This window comes from Macaca thibetana, chromosome 9 (assembly GCF_024542745.1).
Source record: "Macaca thibetana thibetana isolate TM-01 chromosome 9, ASM2454274v1, whole genome shotgun sequence".
NCBI lineage: Eukaryota > Metazoa > Chordata > Mammalia > Primates > Cercopithecidae > Macaca > Macaca thibetana.
The window spans coordinates 17,303,549-17,321,738 of NC_065586.1; the positions used below are offsets into that span (position 1 = coordinate 17,303,549).

An 18,190-nucleotide genomic window follows, 5' to 3' on the forward strand; every position below is an offset into this window, starting at 1 on the left:
TCGGCAAGTTCTTTATAAGAAAAACCAGCCCAAATTGATGGGTTCCCTTCACCTTCTGGGCTTTAGTCCTTTAAATTCTCCCTGCCTTGGTGGCGCTCCAGTGTCCTCACACAGGTGTTTGGTATACTTTGTTTTATTTTCATTACTCTCAGGAGGCTTGGTCTCAACTTAACAGCCACAAGTAAAAGCTCCTATACTCCCTACTTGGATCATTACAGTCATTACAAATCTATCTTTCCAGCTAATTATCTTAGATTGATCCTCAGTAGCTCACGACCTGAATCTCTCCCTCTTCTTGTCTATTCTGTATATGCAGAAAATCAGACTCTGTTATCACTTGCTAACCCTGTGATCATTTAGGTTATGATTGTGCAATTTTCAATCTCATCTTCCTGCCACCAGGACCTCTCAGATCCAGTCTTAAATAGATTGGATTTGGCATAAAACGTCCTGGAAATGAAATAAACAGGAATCCCCTTTCCAGCCTCTCTTCCTAAAATATCAGGTTGGAAAGATGTTTAATGGTATCCTGCAGGAAGTCATGATATCCATGTGTCTACCCAGTGGAGGGAAGATACCCATTTTTAGCTTTGACACCACCAGGAAGGTACTCTTTCACCTACTGGGGGTGGAGCAGAACCCTCCTCACATTGGCAGCAGAATCAAAGGCAGTTGGTCCAATCATACCAGCATATTCTGCTAAAGAAGGAACAGGCAGAGCCACTACATAAGGCAAACAAGAAGAGCTGCCTTCCCATATAAAAAAAGAGAACCATACTGCAGATATTTCTTAAGAGTATTTTAGGGGAAAACAAAGTCTCTTTAGTAATATTTTTTACAAGTTTAATGCTTCAAGTAAACTTTGAAAATAATAAGTAAAGATAAAGACATGTCTCTGGATTGTAATAGGATAAAAGAATTTGGCATAGGACAAAATTGGAATGGTATGTACAGGAAAGAATCAGAATGTGGGAAAAAAAGGAGGAAGAGGAGGAAGAAAGGAAGAGGAGGAAGAAGAAGCAGGAGGAGGAGAGGGAGGGAAGGAGGGAGGAAGGAAGGGAGGGAGGGAGGGAGGGAGGAAGGAAGGAGAAGAAAAAGAATAAGGAGGAGGAGGAAAGAAGAAAGAAGAAAAGAAAAGGAGGAAGAGGAAAAAGAAGGAGGAGGAGGAGGAAAGAAGAGAAAGAAGAAAGAAGAAGATGATGAAGAGGAAGGAGGAGGAGGAAAAAGAAAAGAAGCCTCCCTCAAACAAAAACCAGAACAATCCAGACCAAGCAAGCACAGAGACAACTGACCTTGATTTATGATATGTGGAGGTATAGTGGGTAAGAACTATTAGATAAGTATTGATGCTCCCTCACTGCATATTGCTTTGACAAAGTTAATTTCTGTCTGGATGGGCTAAAGTTCTCCAACCACAGCCCTATAATGGTCAAGTGACACCTCCTCTCTGGGTTATTACTTAGAGCAACTCACGCCCATGAATGTCACTTGTGTTAAAAAGTGAATGAGGAAAAACTGGAAGAAACAAAAGTTGTTGTTCTAAAGTGATGGGATTATAGATTATTATGTTTTCCAAACATTCTTTAATACTATGATATTTTATTTACTAAATAAATAAATACCAAATATCAGTGGTACCAAAAAACACAACATCTTCTAAAATATAACTTAAAAACATAATAAAATCTTTCTTTTGAATTTGGCATTTCCTGTAATTAAAACAGTGACATAATGCAAATTTCTACACAAGAAATGGAGATGGAATGCCCTGTGGCTCATGACAGGGTCTTAGAATTCAGTCGGCCTCATTGCCAGCTGGGGTTGGTTCTACTTCTCTTTTTAATAACATATTGCCTATTTCTCTACAAAGCAAATGAACAAGACACTTTTAAAATCTCATATTATTTATGAAAAAAATTACCTAAAATTTGCATATTCTTCTGCTTGCCGTTTCCATGGACAACTCTGTATATCTGTGATAATCTGAAGGTAGTCGTTCTCTGAATACCTAAAAATTAAATGTCAATAGAATTAGAAAATAATGATCTCATATGTGAGTGTTCTTAGAAGATACTTTTATAATCTACTCACTTTAGTCTAAATATTTTATGATACAAGATGAGGCAGAAATAATTAAAATCACACTCATTTCAAAACACTGAGAAAATACAATTTGTAAATGATTATTATGCTGGTTTAGGGATTTATAACTTGCACATACCATAAGCCAAGTGTAGTATTAAAAACCATGACAACACACCAACTCACATATATATCTTATGGACATTGCACCTTGGCTTGAAATAATTGACAAATAAATATATCTTTATAGATGTTTTATAGATGTTTGCCATAAATACATACTCAATAGATTTTTTTCAGACTCTAAGTTCACATATTTACCTCGGAATGTATAGACAAAAATTTCCTCCAAATAATTATACTAAGTTATAATTTTGAACTGTATATTCAACACCCGGATTGAACTGTTGAGAGAGAAGTTTATTGACGTAAAAATCTATAGCTAGAGTGGTATAGTTTGAGAAGCACTGAGCAGGATCCCAGTCCCCAGTAGATCTCTCCCTATGTGAAATTCCACCATTAAGTATTAATTTATAAAGCACAGAATATCCTTTAGTCTTTGTGTTCTCATTTGAAATGCAAATATCCCTTTGAGTGAGAAAATTCTTAAACTTTATTTCAATTAGTAACTTATTCATTAGTTGCCAGCTATTAGTGATCACAGGCTCTACAACAATGAGATAGAATATATGTTGAAGACATAATGGAGAAGAAAAATGAAACCAGACTGATATCTAGATTGACAGAACGTGATGAAGAGTACTGGGAATGTAAAATATGAAAATACATATGAAAGACTTTTTCTTATTTTTCTAAGTCTTCTTGAAAGATAATTGTTTAAAGTGACTATAATAATATTTGAGGTGGGGTTATATATGTAGCCATAAATGCATGACAACTACAGAACAAAAGCCAGAAAGAGGTGGAGGCGGGGAAGTGGAAATTGAAGTGATATAAATCATTTACAACTGACAGCAATAAGAAAAAGATGAATACTCTTCACCTAAAACAACCAGCAAAACCAAACAAAATCATAAAAATGTTATCATAAAAATACTCAATCCAAAGGAAGGCAGAAAAAGAGAGAAGGGAATAAAGAACAGGTAGAGAACAAACAGCAAGATGGCAGATTTAGGCCCAACTGTGTGACTAATCTCAACAAATATAAATGATCTAGGCATACCAATTAAAAGGCAAAAAATGTCAAACTGGGAGAAGAAGATGAAGAAGAAGAAGAAGAAGAGGAAGAGGAAGAAGAAGAGGAAGAAGAAGGGAAGAAGAGGAAGAAGCAGAAGCAGAAGAAGAAGAAAAAGAAGAAGAAGAAGAAGAAGAAGGAGAATAATAATCAACCAATCCACATGTTGTCTACATGAAACATATTAAAAGTAAAAAGATAAGAATATAAAAGTAAAAAGATAAATAAAAGTAAAAAGATAAGAATCATTAAAACAAAGTTAGAAGGGCTATATTCATAGTATATTTCTGAGCAAGGAATATTATTACAAGAAAATAATATTTCCAAGCAAAGAATATTAGAGTAGAAATTGATAAAATCTTTAAAATTCAATGCGATCAAAAACTCGTTCTTTGAAAACATCAATAAAATTGATAAAACTCTTGCCACACTGATTAGAAAAAAGTGAGAGAAGATACAAATGACCAGTACCAGAAATGAGAGAGGATGGAGTGCTAAGAATCCTTAAAACATTAAAAGTATAATAACTTTATGCCAAAGCTGGTGACTTAGATGCAATGGATATATGTGTTGAAAGACACAAACTACCAAAGGCCACTCAAGAAGAAATTGATAACAAATAGTCCTATAGCCATTAATAAAATTGATTTTGTAATTAAAATTCTTCCTGCAAAAAAAAAAACAAACAAAACACTAGGCCCAAATGGCTTCACTGAAGAATTTTATGAAACATTTAAGGAATACTAATATCAATTGTAGGCAAAGTCTTCTAGAAAATTGAAGGGAGTAAGACACTTCCCAACTCACTATATGAGAACAGGGTTACCCTGATACAAAAATAAGGAAAAAATATTCAAAAAAAAAAAAAGGCCAGAATTTCTTATAAAGATAGATGCAAAAAATCCTCAACAAAATATAATTGAATTGAATCCAACAACATGAAGAAAGGATAAAGCACTGTGACCAACTGAGGTGTATATCAGGAATTTGGTTTATTTTAAAATCAATCAAGGCAGCTCACCATATTAACAGAATAAAAAAAAAACACAAATAATAATCTCAGCACACAAAAGGATTTGACCTGATCCAACATTCAGCAATGACGAAAACTTTCACAAAATTTAGTGAAAAACAGAATTTCCAACTTGATAAGCGCATTTTACAAAAACACCTATGGCTAGGATCATACTTAATGGTGAAAGACTGAATGATGAATGCTTTCCCCCTACAATCAGGAAAAAGACAAGCATGTCCACTTTTACCATCTCTATTCCACATTGTATTAGAGGTCCAACCAATGCAATAGAGAAGAAAAGGAAATAAAGCCATCCAGATTAAAAAGGAAATAGTAAAACTGTCTTTATTCAGAGATGTCATAATCATCTAATGATCATAGAAATGATGTATACATATGCCAACACTTGACAAATTATACACTTGAGTTGAAGTTCATTGAACATTACTCCTCAAAAAACTTTTAAATGTTTATTACTAAACTAAAAATTGTATTTTCCATGATGCTATAACTAAGATAATAAGCACTATATATCAGCTGTTTTTAAGGATCAAATATTTAAAATTTGAAATATGATTTATTATGAACCTAGAGTATATTTAAATTGATACGCTTTTTTAAAGAGTTCCCTGGATAGCTAATAAGTTGCTACCCTCCTATGAGCTCTCAGACTGCTTTGACCAACATTACTATAATAGCCTCTCTCACGTTAAATTTAATTATGAGTTTACATGTTGGTTTCTCAGTCTGTCCCTTCCCCTCAGGACTTTGAGGACCGACCATTTCTGGCCCAGCACAATCCCTACGACATGCTGATTTGTTTTTATTAACCTAGGAAATGCATTTTATTTATTTATTTATTTATTTAGAGATGGAATCTTGCTCTGTTGCCCAGGCTGGAGTGCAGTGGCGTGATCTTGGCTCACTGCAACCTCCGCCTTCCCGGTTCAAGTTATTCTCCTGCCTCAGTCTCCTGAGTAGCTGGGATTACAGGCACACATCCCCGTGCCTGGCTAATTTTTGTATTTCTCATAGAGATGAAGTTTCACCATGTTGGTCAGGCTGATCTCGAACTCCTGACCTTGTGATTCGCCCGCCTCAGCCTCCCAAAGTGCTGGGATTACAGGCCTGAGTCACTGCGCCCAGCCTGGAAATGCATGTTTAAATATAAATACAACATGTAATAAGGTCATAAACTATTCTGAATAAGCTCAAAGCTTGGATTATGGTTTCCACTTAAAACTTCCCTCAGTACTGACTTCCACTGACTTTTCCTATTTACAAATCTCCCCATTTAAAGCCCAGCCCTCCTTCAATTTATCTATCGCTTGAGAATTCTCACATTAGAGCTAATAGCTCATTAGTCAATTTTCTCAGTCCAGTAATCCAATTCACCCTTCTTAATTTCCCAGTTTCTTAGTATTAAAGGCATGCGTGTGTGTGTGTGTGTGTGTGTGTGTGTGTGTGAAACTACTACCCCCTTTTTCCATGAGTAATGTATACATTATCTATACCCATCTTCCTTTTTGGGCTCCATCAATAGTAATCAATGTAGAACTTGCCGATTCGGTCACAGGAAATGGAGAAAGGGGGTTATATTGCTTGGTAGTAGAGATCTAACCTCTGCAACTTAAAGAATACAATAAATCCCTATCTCTTTTTGGCTGACTCTTGGACTTGAGGGAAATCTCCTTTCTCAGCCCTCTTTGTTGGCATGGCGTGGGTTAAGGATCCTCTCGTTCCTTCCTTCATACTTTATCTTATTAATACTCGGGAGTTGGCTCATACAAGCTTATGGGAGCTGACTGTTAAGTTTTCAGGAATGTTGTGAACAGGTTATTAAACCATTGGTAGCTTGAAATCAGCCAAAGTTGAAGCATTTACGCCACAGGAATTGGCAAATTTGACAAATCAGGTTTCTCTGCTTCCCCCCTCCACCCAAGCTAATAGTAAAACATGAATGAGCTCACCATAGCTCGTATACTTCTCATCCCAGCTGTGAGCCTATTGGCCTGGCTCCCACTCATTCATTATCCCCATAGTTTGAGCTTCACTGAGGCTTGCTGAAAAGGCCAGATAAGATTTTGCTGCCACTTCTAACTCATCAAATAAGACTGATCCAGAGTGGTTCTGGGTTGTACAAAACTAACATGTAGCATCCAAACAGCAAAGACTACCTTGGCAAATTAAAGATGACGTTATTAACACCAAAATTGTGTGCAAATGCTCCTGAGTATATAATAATTTTACTTTAGCTTACTTGAAAAGCAGAGATTTTTTTGCAGTCATTCTTGCCTGTATATTGAGCTTAGTCTGGAACATTAAAATTGCCATCCACGGACAATTGGGAAAAACATGCATTGTAGAATACGGATAGTCTTTAAAATATTTTGTTTTAAACATCCCTCCCCCTGTATATTGTAGCTGGTTCCAATTTAACCTAATATTGAAAGATGCCAATCATAATGTATCTAAGTTTACTGGTAAGTTAGCTGAATAAAACAGCCTTTGACTTTATGGTCACTGATATGTAAAATGAAGTGAATACCTTATAGCAGACCCATCTATTATTAGATATACTTCTGGTCATTTTATATTGGAAGACAGTCCTCAAGGTACTTACTCCCTGAGATTATGTGTTCAAAAAGTTATTTTTATGTCCAATCTAGAAATGAAGCCTTATCCTCTGATATTATAGAGGGGAAAACAAGAATAAGGGATATCAAAGGGAAGTTTTTTCTAAGTGCTTGCCCTTTTTAGTGAAAGTTAAATCACCAACAGCTTTTTGAGAAAATTAAGATTGCCACAGGATCATCGCAACTATAAAATGGAAGCATGGTTGCAACCAAAAATCATTTGAGGAGGAAAAATCACATGTGTGCTCCAGCTGTGGGCCAATTTGGGGATAGGCGTGTCTCTGCAACAGCTTCCTGTTAAGTAAAATGTTCTAAATCACATCATATTTTCTGCACACTTACATATAGAGTTGATTTTCAGTTTACAAAGCATATATCTCACCCCAAAATTTTGGGAGGTAGCTCTGCTTCAGATATCATTTCTGTGTTTCTGGATGACAAAACTGAGAGTTGTGAGAAGATAAACAGCTTGCTCAGTATTGCATTGTATGTAGATGAGCTAAGAATTAAACTCATGTCTTTTGATTCACATTCTGGCTCTTTCCAACATATCATGTTGTGTCTCATCTATTTTCATAATGAAACTGAAAACTAATCCCATCAGAAACGTTTTCTGTCCCAAGACATACAATAAATCACACTAAATAATGCAGCAAGTTATGTTCAAAAGAATAAATAATGTCTATTTAAATCATTATTAGTAATACTCAAAATGAGCCACAAATTATAAATAACCTACTAAATGATAATAAATGTCATATTAAAATTTTAAACATTTTCCTAGAAACGTCTCTTTGAAGATGAAGACCCACATGCTGTGACTAGTTTTATCTCAATTAAGATATAAATAGGGCTTATAAAGCACTAGAATTTATGGTTAATTAATTAAATGATTAAATATTTACAGTAGTTCCCCCTTTCGTATGGTTTCATTTTCTTCAGTTCCAGCTACCCATGGTGAACCACAGTCCAAAAATATTAAATGGAACATTCCAGAAATAAACAATTCATAAGTTTAAAATTGTGGACTGCTCTGAGTGGCCTATGAAATCTCACATCGTCCTGCTCCATCTTGCCTAGGATGTAAATCATCCTCCGTTCAGCAGATCCACCCTGTCTATGCTACCTGCCTGCTGACTTAGTTACTTAGTAGCTGTCTCAGTTATGAGACTGAAATAACATGGTATATATAGGGTTCTGCACTATCTGTGGATTCAGGCATCCACAGAGGGTCTTGAAACATATCCCATGCAGATAAGGGAGACTACTGTATTGGGTACTTACTACGTACCTAGAAGTTATCTTGGAGATACTCATTTACTAGTCTTATTTAAGCAGCTGAGATACTGACTTGGTTTCCTATGACATCTCTTCATGGTGAAAGCCCGCCATTTTTCATCCATTGAAATAGGTGGGGATAACACAGTAATATTAAGTCAATAGTTTTCTGAGTGATGTTCTGTGTAGATCAAAAAGTCTTTTGCAGCATTTTCACCAAGCCCCTGAAGAGCTCAGCTCTACTTGAAAATAAATTCTGCAAACGAATACAGTGCTACAAGATGTTCAGTTAATACAGTCAATCATTTCCACTGAGTAATACTCTTTAAAGGAATAGCTAATGAGTGTATGAAAGCTAAACTAGAAGTGCGTGGCAGGTAGACTGAGTTGAGCTATGCAGTGGCACTGACATTTTATCCACTAAAGGTAAAAGAGTTCAATTTACATTGTTTTCAACTATGCACGATGGTAACTTCTAATTAGAGTGTCATGGGTATTGTCAACTGGCATGGGAAAAAGGGATGTGAAACTTTTATTTTCTCCATATCTTTTAATGTCCCTCAGACAAGTTAAATAAATATTAGAACATAGGTTCAGAGATTAACTCCTGAAGATGCCAATGTACTTCTTCACAGCTCCAGTGAAATCTCCAAAGTGCTAAAGTGTATTATTTGAAAAAGCCAGGTGTTCTTTTTTTTTTTTTTTTAGGGATGCTTCCTTTGTTCTAGAAAATTAACTTCTCGGGTACAGGTATTAGGCATATACTTAAGATGTGCTAGGAAATGCTGTGAGCAGTGACTAACCTTAGCCAACCAAGAAAGAATGGTGTATCCATTTACAAAGAGGTGGGATGTGAGGTAGGAAAAGCTACACAGATTGGTGGAGCACATTAGGGCCATCAACAGGGTAGAGTAAGAGAGCTGTTCTCACCCCCAAATCTACAGGTGACCCAGAAAGAGCTGTGATTGTAGGTGAAGACAAGGGTGGTAGCCTTTGGTAGAAGATACAGGCATCCCTAATCCCAGCTCACAGGAGGAATCCAGGGGAGTAAATCCCCCAAACTCTCTCTCCTTCCATTCTCCTGCCAATGACTCCCACAGGCTGAACTTAACCAAAAGCCAAAGGGTAAGAGGGTCCAACTAATGTAGTCCAAGGAAGTCAGCCTCAAGGACATGCAGCAAGAAGAAAAAGCACGGATGGTAGATCTGAATGATCAGATCTTATAGCACAAACGGCAATCTATTCATGATGCTATTTCTCAGCATTATTTTGGGGTAACTGAATTGCACTTCAATGGAAAATTTGATACAATGCCAAAATCAACCAGTAGCTCACAGCAAAACACAAAACAGAATTTTCAGTTGTATTAGTCCATTTTCATACTGCTAGGAAGAAATACCAGAGAGTGGGTAATACATAAAGAAAAAGAAGTTTAATGAACTCACAGTTCCCTATGGCTGGGGAGGCCTCACAAACATGGAGGAAGGCAAAGGAGGAGCGAAGGCACATCTTACATGGCAGCAGACAAGAGTGTGTGCAGGGGAACTGTGCTTTATAAAACCATCAGATCTCTTGAGAACTATTTACTATCACAAGAACAGCACGGGAAAACCCATCCCTGTGATTCAATTACCTCCTACCAGGTCCCTCCCACGACACATGGGGATTATGGGAGCTATAATTCAAGATGAGACTTGGGTGGGGACACAACCAAACCGTATCACTTCTTCTTTACAAATATCTGCAACCTGCAAATATATCACCAGGATAAAGAGAATGAATAAACAAATAATGAGTCTGATATTTAAGATTTTCATATTTCCTCTTGTCATACAATCACTATAAGATTTCTAAAGATGAAAAAATCAATGGCCCACCTTTCAAGGTTCAAGGAAATCTCCAGACATATAAGAGGATATTCAGAGATGAAAGTGACAATTTAGTGATCTTATACCATCAGTTTTTACAAATAAGACCTATAAATTGCAGAGTCTGATAGAACCAATAAATTCACTATTTCACCATTTCTTGAAGTTACAACAGTAAATGAGCAAGCATGCACAGAATACCTGCTAAGATTCTTAAGCCATATATGAGTGGCTGTTAACCTTTTGCATCTTCAGTTGTCCCAACTCACATACGCTGAGTTGTCCCTTCCCTCCCTCTTGACTCTCCTATGCACAACTCCTATATCTATTACATATCCCTACAGCACTTACCCTTTTTTTTCATGTATTTATTGAAAAAATATGTATTGGGCATTTGCTATGCATGAGACACTGTTCTATGCATCAGTAGTAATCAACACAACACAAAAATCTATGTCCTTCATGGTGGATTACAGGCATGGTGGCTCATGCCTGTAATCCCAGCACTTTGGGAGGCCAAGGCCGGCAGGTCACCTGAGGTCAGGAGTTTGAGACCAGCCTGACTACCATGGATAAATCCCATCTCTACTATAAAAAAAAAAAAAAGTAGCCGGGCATGCTAGTGCACGCCAGTTACTTGTGAGGCAGAGGCGGGAGAACTGCTTGAACCTGGGGGTCAGTGGTTGCAGTGAGCTGAGATCACACCATTGCACTCTGGCCTGGGCAACAAGAGTGAAACTCCATCTCAAAACAAACAAATAAACAAACAAAAACACTATGTGCTCATGAAGTTTATATTGTAAGGGTTGATAGCAAACTGAAATAATACATACATTAATAGAGTGTTACAGCGCTAGGTACTTCAACATACTAAGTAATAAAAAAAAAAAAAGAAAAGAAAAGAAAAGAAAGCAGGACAATAGGGAAAGAAAGTATTAGGAACAGGGTTGCAGTTGATGTAGGGTGGCCAAGGAAGCCCTCACTGAGAGGTGATAAATGAGCAAATACTTGAAAAATGTATAATTAATTAATTAATAATTAGTAAGCTGTGCAAATATGAGGGGGTGCAAGTGTGGGCAGAACATTCTGGGCCAAGTAAATGACAATTGCAAAGGCTGGAGATAGAGGCAGGCATGGTGTGTTTGAGGGACACAAAATGATCTGGGTGGCTATAATCCACCTCTGAGTCACTCCTGAATCCAGTCATGATGGTGGCAGGAGATGAGATCAGAAAGTTAATAAGAAGTCTGATGGTATTAGCCTTGCTACTCAAAGTGTGGACCTGAGACTAGTGGTATTGGCATCACATAGGATAGGCTTGTTAAGAATGCAGTACCTCAGGTCCCATCCCTGACCCACAAAATTAAATCTATATTGAAACAAAATCCCATAGGTGATATGTAGTTAAAAGTTTTTATAGCTTGATTGCAATATAATTTGTATGCCACATAATGCACCCCTCATACGTGTACTGTTAAGTGGTTGTTGTTATATTCACAGATGTGTTCAAACATCACCGCAGTCAATTTTACAACATTTTAATCACCTCAAAAAAAAAAAAAAATCCTGTATCCTTTATCACCCCCTGCATCCCATAAGTTTTGGTATGCCATATCTTCATTTTCATTCATCTTAAAGTATTTTCTAATTCTCCTTTTGATTTTATAATTATTATATATTGCTAATGGATGACCTTAGTCATTATAAAATCTCTTTATCTCTTAACTTTTTTGTTTTAAAAAGTCTGTTTTGTCTGAGATCAGTAAAGCCACTCCAGCTTTCTTGTGGTTGCTATTTGCACAGTGTATCTTTTTCCATCCTTTTACTTTCAATCTATTGTATCTTTGAGTCTAAAGTGTGTCTTCTGTAGACAGCATAGAATTGGATCTTGTTTTTAACTCAGTGTGACAACCTCTGACTTTTGATTGGGTGATTTAATCCATTCAAATTTAATATTGTTATTTTATGTCTGCTATTTTACTTTTTGTTTGCTGTATGTTTCACATTCTTTTTTGTCTATTTTTCTTTTATAGCTTTGTTTTGACTTAGGTAAATATTTTCTAATGTAACATCTTACATCTTTAATAATTTTAACTATTTTCAATGTGATTGCTCTAAGGTTTACCATACACATCTTAACTTATCAGAATCTGCTTCAAATTTATACTAGTTTAATTGTAGAGATACATAGAAACATTATTCCTACATAGCTCTATTCTTTTTTCTCCTTTATTATATTATTATTATAGGTATTACATCTATTAATGTTACAAACCCAACTGTACCTTGTTATCATTATTACTTTATCATCTCTTGTCATTTCTATAGCACAGTATACCTTTGCTCCAACCCACTTCCTTTGTGCTGTTAATGGCAAACATATACATATATATTTGAGAAGCACTTGTAAGAACCTTGTAGGTCACTGGAAGAACTTTGTCCTTTATTTTGAGTGAAACTGAAAGACTTTGGAGCAGAGAAGTTATCTGTCTACTTACAGAAGTAGGATCCCCTTGCCTACTTTGTTGAAAATAGTCCTTAAGAGAGCAAGAGGTGGAAGTTGGGAGAAAATTAAGAGATGTTTGCCATCATCCAGCAGAGGGATGAAGGTGGCTTAAACCAAAGTGGGATTGGTGGGGTTAGGAAGAAATCAGCAGCTTCTGGTTTGATTTGAAGGTAGCCAATACGATTTAATTATAGATTGGACATGGTATGGCTAAAAAGAGAGGAATCAAGGATAACTCCAAAGTTTCAGGCCCAAGCAACTGGCAGGACAGACATGTCATTAACTGATAGAGGGAAGAGTGCTAAAGTGCAAAGTTTACAGGGAAGTCCGGGAGATCAGTGTGAGATAGACTAGGTTTGAGATCCCTTATAGACATTCCAGAAATGCTGTGACTGAACAGGGATACATACAAATCTGTGAAGAGGTTCAGGTGGGAGATAGAAATTTGGGAATTGTCAGTATGGCATTTAAAACCATGAGACTAAATGAGGTACTTGAGGGATGAGGATGAAGAGAAATGACGCCTGAGCATTGAGTTCTGGACATACAGTGTCAAAAAAAGGAGACGTGAGAAGGAATCTACAGTGAAGAATGAGAAAGGGCCAGGTGCCGTGGCTTATGCCTGTAATCCCAGCACCTTGGAAGGCCGAGGTGGGAGGATGACCTGAGGTCAGGAGTTCGAGACCAGCCTGGCCAACATGGTGAAACCCCTTCTCTACTAAAAAATACAAAAAAGTAGCCAGGCGTGGTAGCACACACCTGTAATACCAGTTAATTGGGAGGCTGCGACAGCAGAATTGCTTGAACCCGGGAGGCAGAGGTTGCAGTGAGCTGAGGTCATGCCATTGCACTCCAGCCTGGGTGACACAGTAAGACTCCGTCAAAAAAAAAAAAAAAAAAAAAAAAGAGAAGAGAAATCCACTGTATGATAAATATTTGTTTAAATATACGACTCTCTTAATATACTGTGGACTGCCAAGAAATAGACATAATGTATTTATTGTCATGCTCCTTGTATACAAGAGTTCTGAATCCCTTCTCAACCATGTATACTTTGAAAAAGCTTCCCAGTGAGTCTAATGCACTCTCCAGGTCAAAAAGAACTCTTCCTGTGCTTGCCATGGTATTGGGCACATAGTAGTTGCTTTGCGTTTCTGAAGTTAATATTTAATATATGACTAGAACTTAAAAATGTCCAAAGCTTTCAGACATCAGTTTTGAATGATGACAGTAATTAGCCATCAGCCAGGATCTTACCAAGAGAACCATACTGATACCCAAGCTGCAAGTAAGGTACTGCTGCGTAAGATAATGCTATCTAAGTACATTTCTATTATGGACGCTTGTGTAAAATAAGTAACAAAAAGTGAGGAACGTGTATTACTATTTTGGAGCTGGATCACTTTTGAATAGTTTCACATTATACAATCAAAATCCAATGCCTTTTTCTTTTCAAATTTCTGACTTACAATTCTGCTGTCATTAAGAGTGGCGCCACCGGGCACAGTGGCTCACGCCTGTAATCCCAGCACTTTGGGAGGCAGAGGCGGGGGAATCACTTGAGGTCAGGAGATTCAGACCATCCTGGCCAACATGGTGAAATCCCGTCTCTACTAAAAATACAAAAAATAACCGGGTGTGGTGGCGTGCACCTGTAGTCCCAGATGCCTGGGAGGCTGAGGCAGGAGAATACCTTGAACCCAGGAGGCACAGGTTGCACTGAGCTGAGATCGCGCCACTATACTCTAATCTGGCGGCGGAGCGAGACTCTGTCTCGAAAAAAAAAAAAAAAAGAGTAATGCCGGCCGGGCGCGGTGGCTCACGCCTGTAATCCCAGCATTTTGGGAGGCTAAGGCAGGCGGATCACCTGAGGTTGGGAGCTCGAGAACAGCCTGACCAACATGGAGAAACCCCATGTCTACTAAAAATAGAAAAATTAGCCGGGTGTGGTGGCGCATGCCTGTAATCCTAACTACTCAGGAGGCTGAGGCAGGAGAATTGCTTGAACCCGGGAGGCAGAGGTTGCTGTTAACCAAGATCGTGCCATTGCACTCTAGCCTGGATGACAGTGCTGGACTCTATCTCAAAAACAAAACAAAACAAAACAAACAAACAAACAAAAAAGAGTGGTGCCTTGGAGTAGTGAAAAGAGAATAGTTAGAATTTTATCCAAATCCCAGCTCTGCCATTTGTAACTGTCTGATGGTCTGGAAGCCATCCTCAGAGCTCATTTGTCTCACTTGTAAAATTAAAATAGTAAAATGTACTCTGAAGAAATATTGCAAGAACTATACATACATTTAAATTACCTGGCAGAGACTTAGCCCACAAAAATGGTAATTGTGACTATCACTATTGATAATTATGAATAATAATTATCATCGTTATGACAAAAATAGAATAATGTAAAGCATTATGAACTGAGTAATGGGTTAGTTATCCATGACTTTGTAGCAAATTACTCCAAAACTTCGTGGCTTAAAATAACAGTAAACATTCATTATTGCACAGAACTCACGAAGTCTCTTATGACCTTTCTTGAAAGTCACACATTATTTCTGCAATATTCTGTTGGTTACACGGGGCAGCCCTCTTTGGGCTGACAGGGACTATAGAAGTGTATAAATACCAGGAAGAGAGGATCTTTCAGGCTGCGATCTGAGAGACCAAAATAGATAGCCTTTTATGAACTAGGAAGGACCACAAGGTTAGGAAAACAAAAGTTACCTACAGATCGAGGGTACAGGGCATCTAGGATGGCAACTCTATAAATTCCCATGGCTGTAAGAAAAACCACACTCTTTCTAAACTCCCTAATAGGAGCTATTAGGCAATTTATCAGGCTGATTTATAACCCAGATAACCTTAGCTATGATTGGACGGAGGACAGCCTTACAAACATTGTTTGCTGGCAAGCAACTCCAGCAGACCTTAAGCCAGTTTCAGCAGTTTATAGAGGCTGTGCACAAACTGTCTTTCTGTCCTAGAGTTCACCTTTTGACATAAGGAGCCGAATTCCACCTCATTTAAATGCTAAAACCCACCCCAAAGTGAATATGGGATGTATGTTACATATATAGCACATGAACTTGACTCCCCCTTATAAATATGCATAACTTTTCCCCAAAACCTGCTGAATATGCTTGACTTTACCATGTAATACAGACCCTGTGAGGCATAAAACCCAACCCGCTCTTCCTCTCTTTAAAGAGAGAGCACCTATAGTCCACGTTGGAGACTCTCTTCCCAGTTTGCCAACTGATATTGCCAATAAAGCCCTCCTTTCGGGCCGGGCGCGGTGGCTCAAGCCTGTAATCCCAGCACTTTGGGAGGCCGAGACGGGCGGATCACGAGGTCAGGAGATCGAGACCATCCTGGCGAACACCGTGAAACCCCGTCTCTACTAAAAAATACAAAAAACTAGCCGGGCGAGGTGGCGGGCGCCTGTAGTCCCAGCTACTCGGGAGGCTGAGGCAGGAGAATGGCGTAAACCTGGGAGGCGGAGCTTGCAGTGAGCTGAGATCTGGCCACTGCACTCCAGCCCGGGCTACAGAGCGAGACTCCGTCTCAAAAAAAAAAAAAAAAAAAAAAAAAGCCCTCCTTTCTACCATTTTAGTCACCTCGCAGCTCTGGCTACCACACATAGCAAATAAACTATACCTTTAACATTGCCTGTTATAGTTGAAGACATTGAAAACAGCAACAGATTTGCTTTCTTTCCCGATGCCACTTTTAAAATTGAAAATAATTCAAATTACTTCTCAACGACTTTAAATAAGTTTGATTATTTTTATTGCCATGGTCTTCCCAGAAAGGCTTTGTTCAAATGACCAGTTATTTGAGGAAGTATGAGGAAGCCTTCTGATATGAATGTGTAATCAACATTGTAGTCTAACTAGCAAGCCAGCATTTCCATTTTTCTCTGAGAGAAAATTCGGTTTTGTTTCCACTGACAAGTACTTATAATAAAATAATACACGATTCCAATCTTCAACATAGTAAATATGATAGTAAGGAACTCTTACCAAGTATTAGTTAAGGAATTCAGATTAGGATTATGCTAGCTATTTTTTAACATCAACAGCCACAATACACACACACACACACACACACATACACACAAACACATGGGAAAAATACAGTCTTTTATTTCTCATCCTCCCACTAACAGATTGCATGACTTTGAACAAGTCATAATACCATTTTTTTACCTTTAAACTGAGGGAATTAGATTAAAAAAAAAAGTCATATATGCTCATAGTTGAAACAAACAATATACGAATTCAAATAATTTAAGAGAGACTATGCTTTTAAACTCTTAGATTGTGATTATTTTTCATGTACTCTTTGAAGTACAGAATGATTGTTAAACCACTTTTTAATAAATTTGACATAACTTTTGTTTAAATGAGAACATTTTCAGAGACTTCTATCATACTTTCAATATTATTAGCTCGGCCGGGTACGGTGGTTCATGCCTATAATCGCAGCACTTTGGGAGGCTGAGGCAAGTGGATCACCTGAGGTCAGGAGTTCAAGAGCAGCCTGGCCAACATGGTGAAACCCCGTCTCTGCTAAAAATAAAAAAATTAGCCAAGCATGGTGGCGGGCACCAGCTTCTTGGGAGGCTGAGGCAGGAGAATCACTTGAACCCAAAAGGCAGAGGTTGCAGTGAGCCGAGATCGTAGCACTGCACTCCAGCACTCCAGCCTGGGTGACAGAATGAGACTCTGTCTCAAAAATACATACATACATACATACATATATATATATTTAGCTCAGCTGCCCTGCCAACTTGAAATTTTCTATCAGCAAACATAGCCTTTGCTTTGATTACCAAGAAGAATTTCCCAAAATACTAAGAATGTAATATGTTGGTATGAATGGCTGTTTTGTGTTGATGTATTATTTTCTGATCTATAGCTCTTCTTTTCTTCCAATTTCATATATATATATAGGGTCTCACTCTGTCACTCAGGCTGGAGTGCAGGGGTGTGATCACAGCTCACTGCAGCCTCAACCTTCTGGCCTCAAGCGATCCTCCAGCCTTAGCCTCCCAAAGCAATGGAATTACAGATGTGAGCCACCATGCCCAGCCTTGGAACTCTTAAAAACTGATGAGAAAAGGCAAGGTAAAAGGTCAGAGGTGAGTAGAAAGACAAAAATGGGCACATCACTTTAAAAAGCAATCAAAGCACCACAGATTTAAAGCAGAATGGAAACAAGTCACACAGCATTGTAGGCCAAGAAAATCTTGTCTATGACCAAAAATCTTTCTTTCTGATGGGCAACTTGAAACTTAGGATACTTGCATAGTTAGCAGGCTGTCAAGTGATATGCTCACATTTGGGCTTTTTGAAGTTTGATCGCCCATAATTTATGCCTTTTCTTTTCAAGCAGCAATCAGGTCATGTTGTTCTCTCTAGGATAATAGAGTTAAGAACACTTAGGGCAAGTCTTTAGTTCACATTTCACCCTGCAAAACGGTGCCTCCTGAGTAACAACTTTATGCCACTCCATGAAGAAGATATCTTTCAGAAAATTCAGTTGTTCCCGGTGATTTTAAGTGGTACAGCATGAAATAGCTCATCAAATATAGACACTCATCTA

At 37.9% G+C, this 18,190-nt stretch overlaps 2 protein-coding genes across 3 annotated transcripts in view; both read right to left on the reverse strand.

The window, feature by feature from the left end:
- TRDMT1 (tRNA aspartic acid methyltransferase 1) overlaps positions 1-18,190 on the reverse strand; it is a 687,969-nt gene that overhangs the window by 217,930 nt on the left and 451,849 nt on the right. The gene's annotated exons all lie outside the window — the stretch shown is intronic.
- The window catches only part of ST8SIA6 (ST8 alpha-N-acetyl-neuraminide alpha-2,8-sialyltransferase 6), a 74,979-nt gene that overhangs the window by 41,186 nt on the left and 15,603 nt on the right, over positions 1-18,190 (reverse strand). For both annotated transcript variants that reach the window (XM_050805417.1, XM_050805419.1), the window contains exon 2: positions 1,922-2,008. The gene's annotated coding sequence lies outside the window, so the exon portion shown is untranslated. The remainder of the gene's footprint in view (positions 1-1,921; positions 2,009-18,190) is intronic.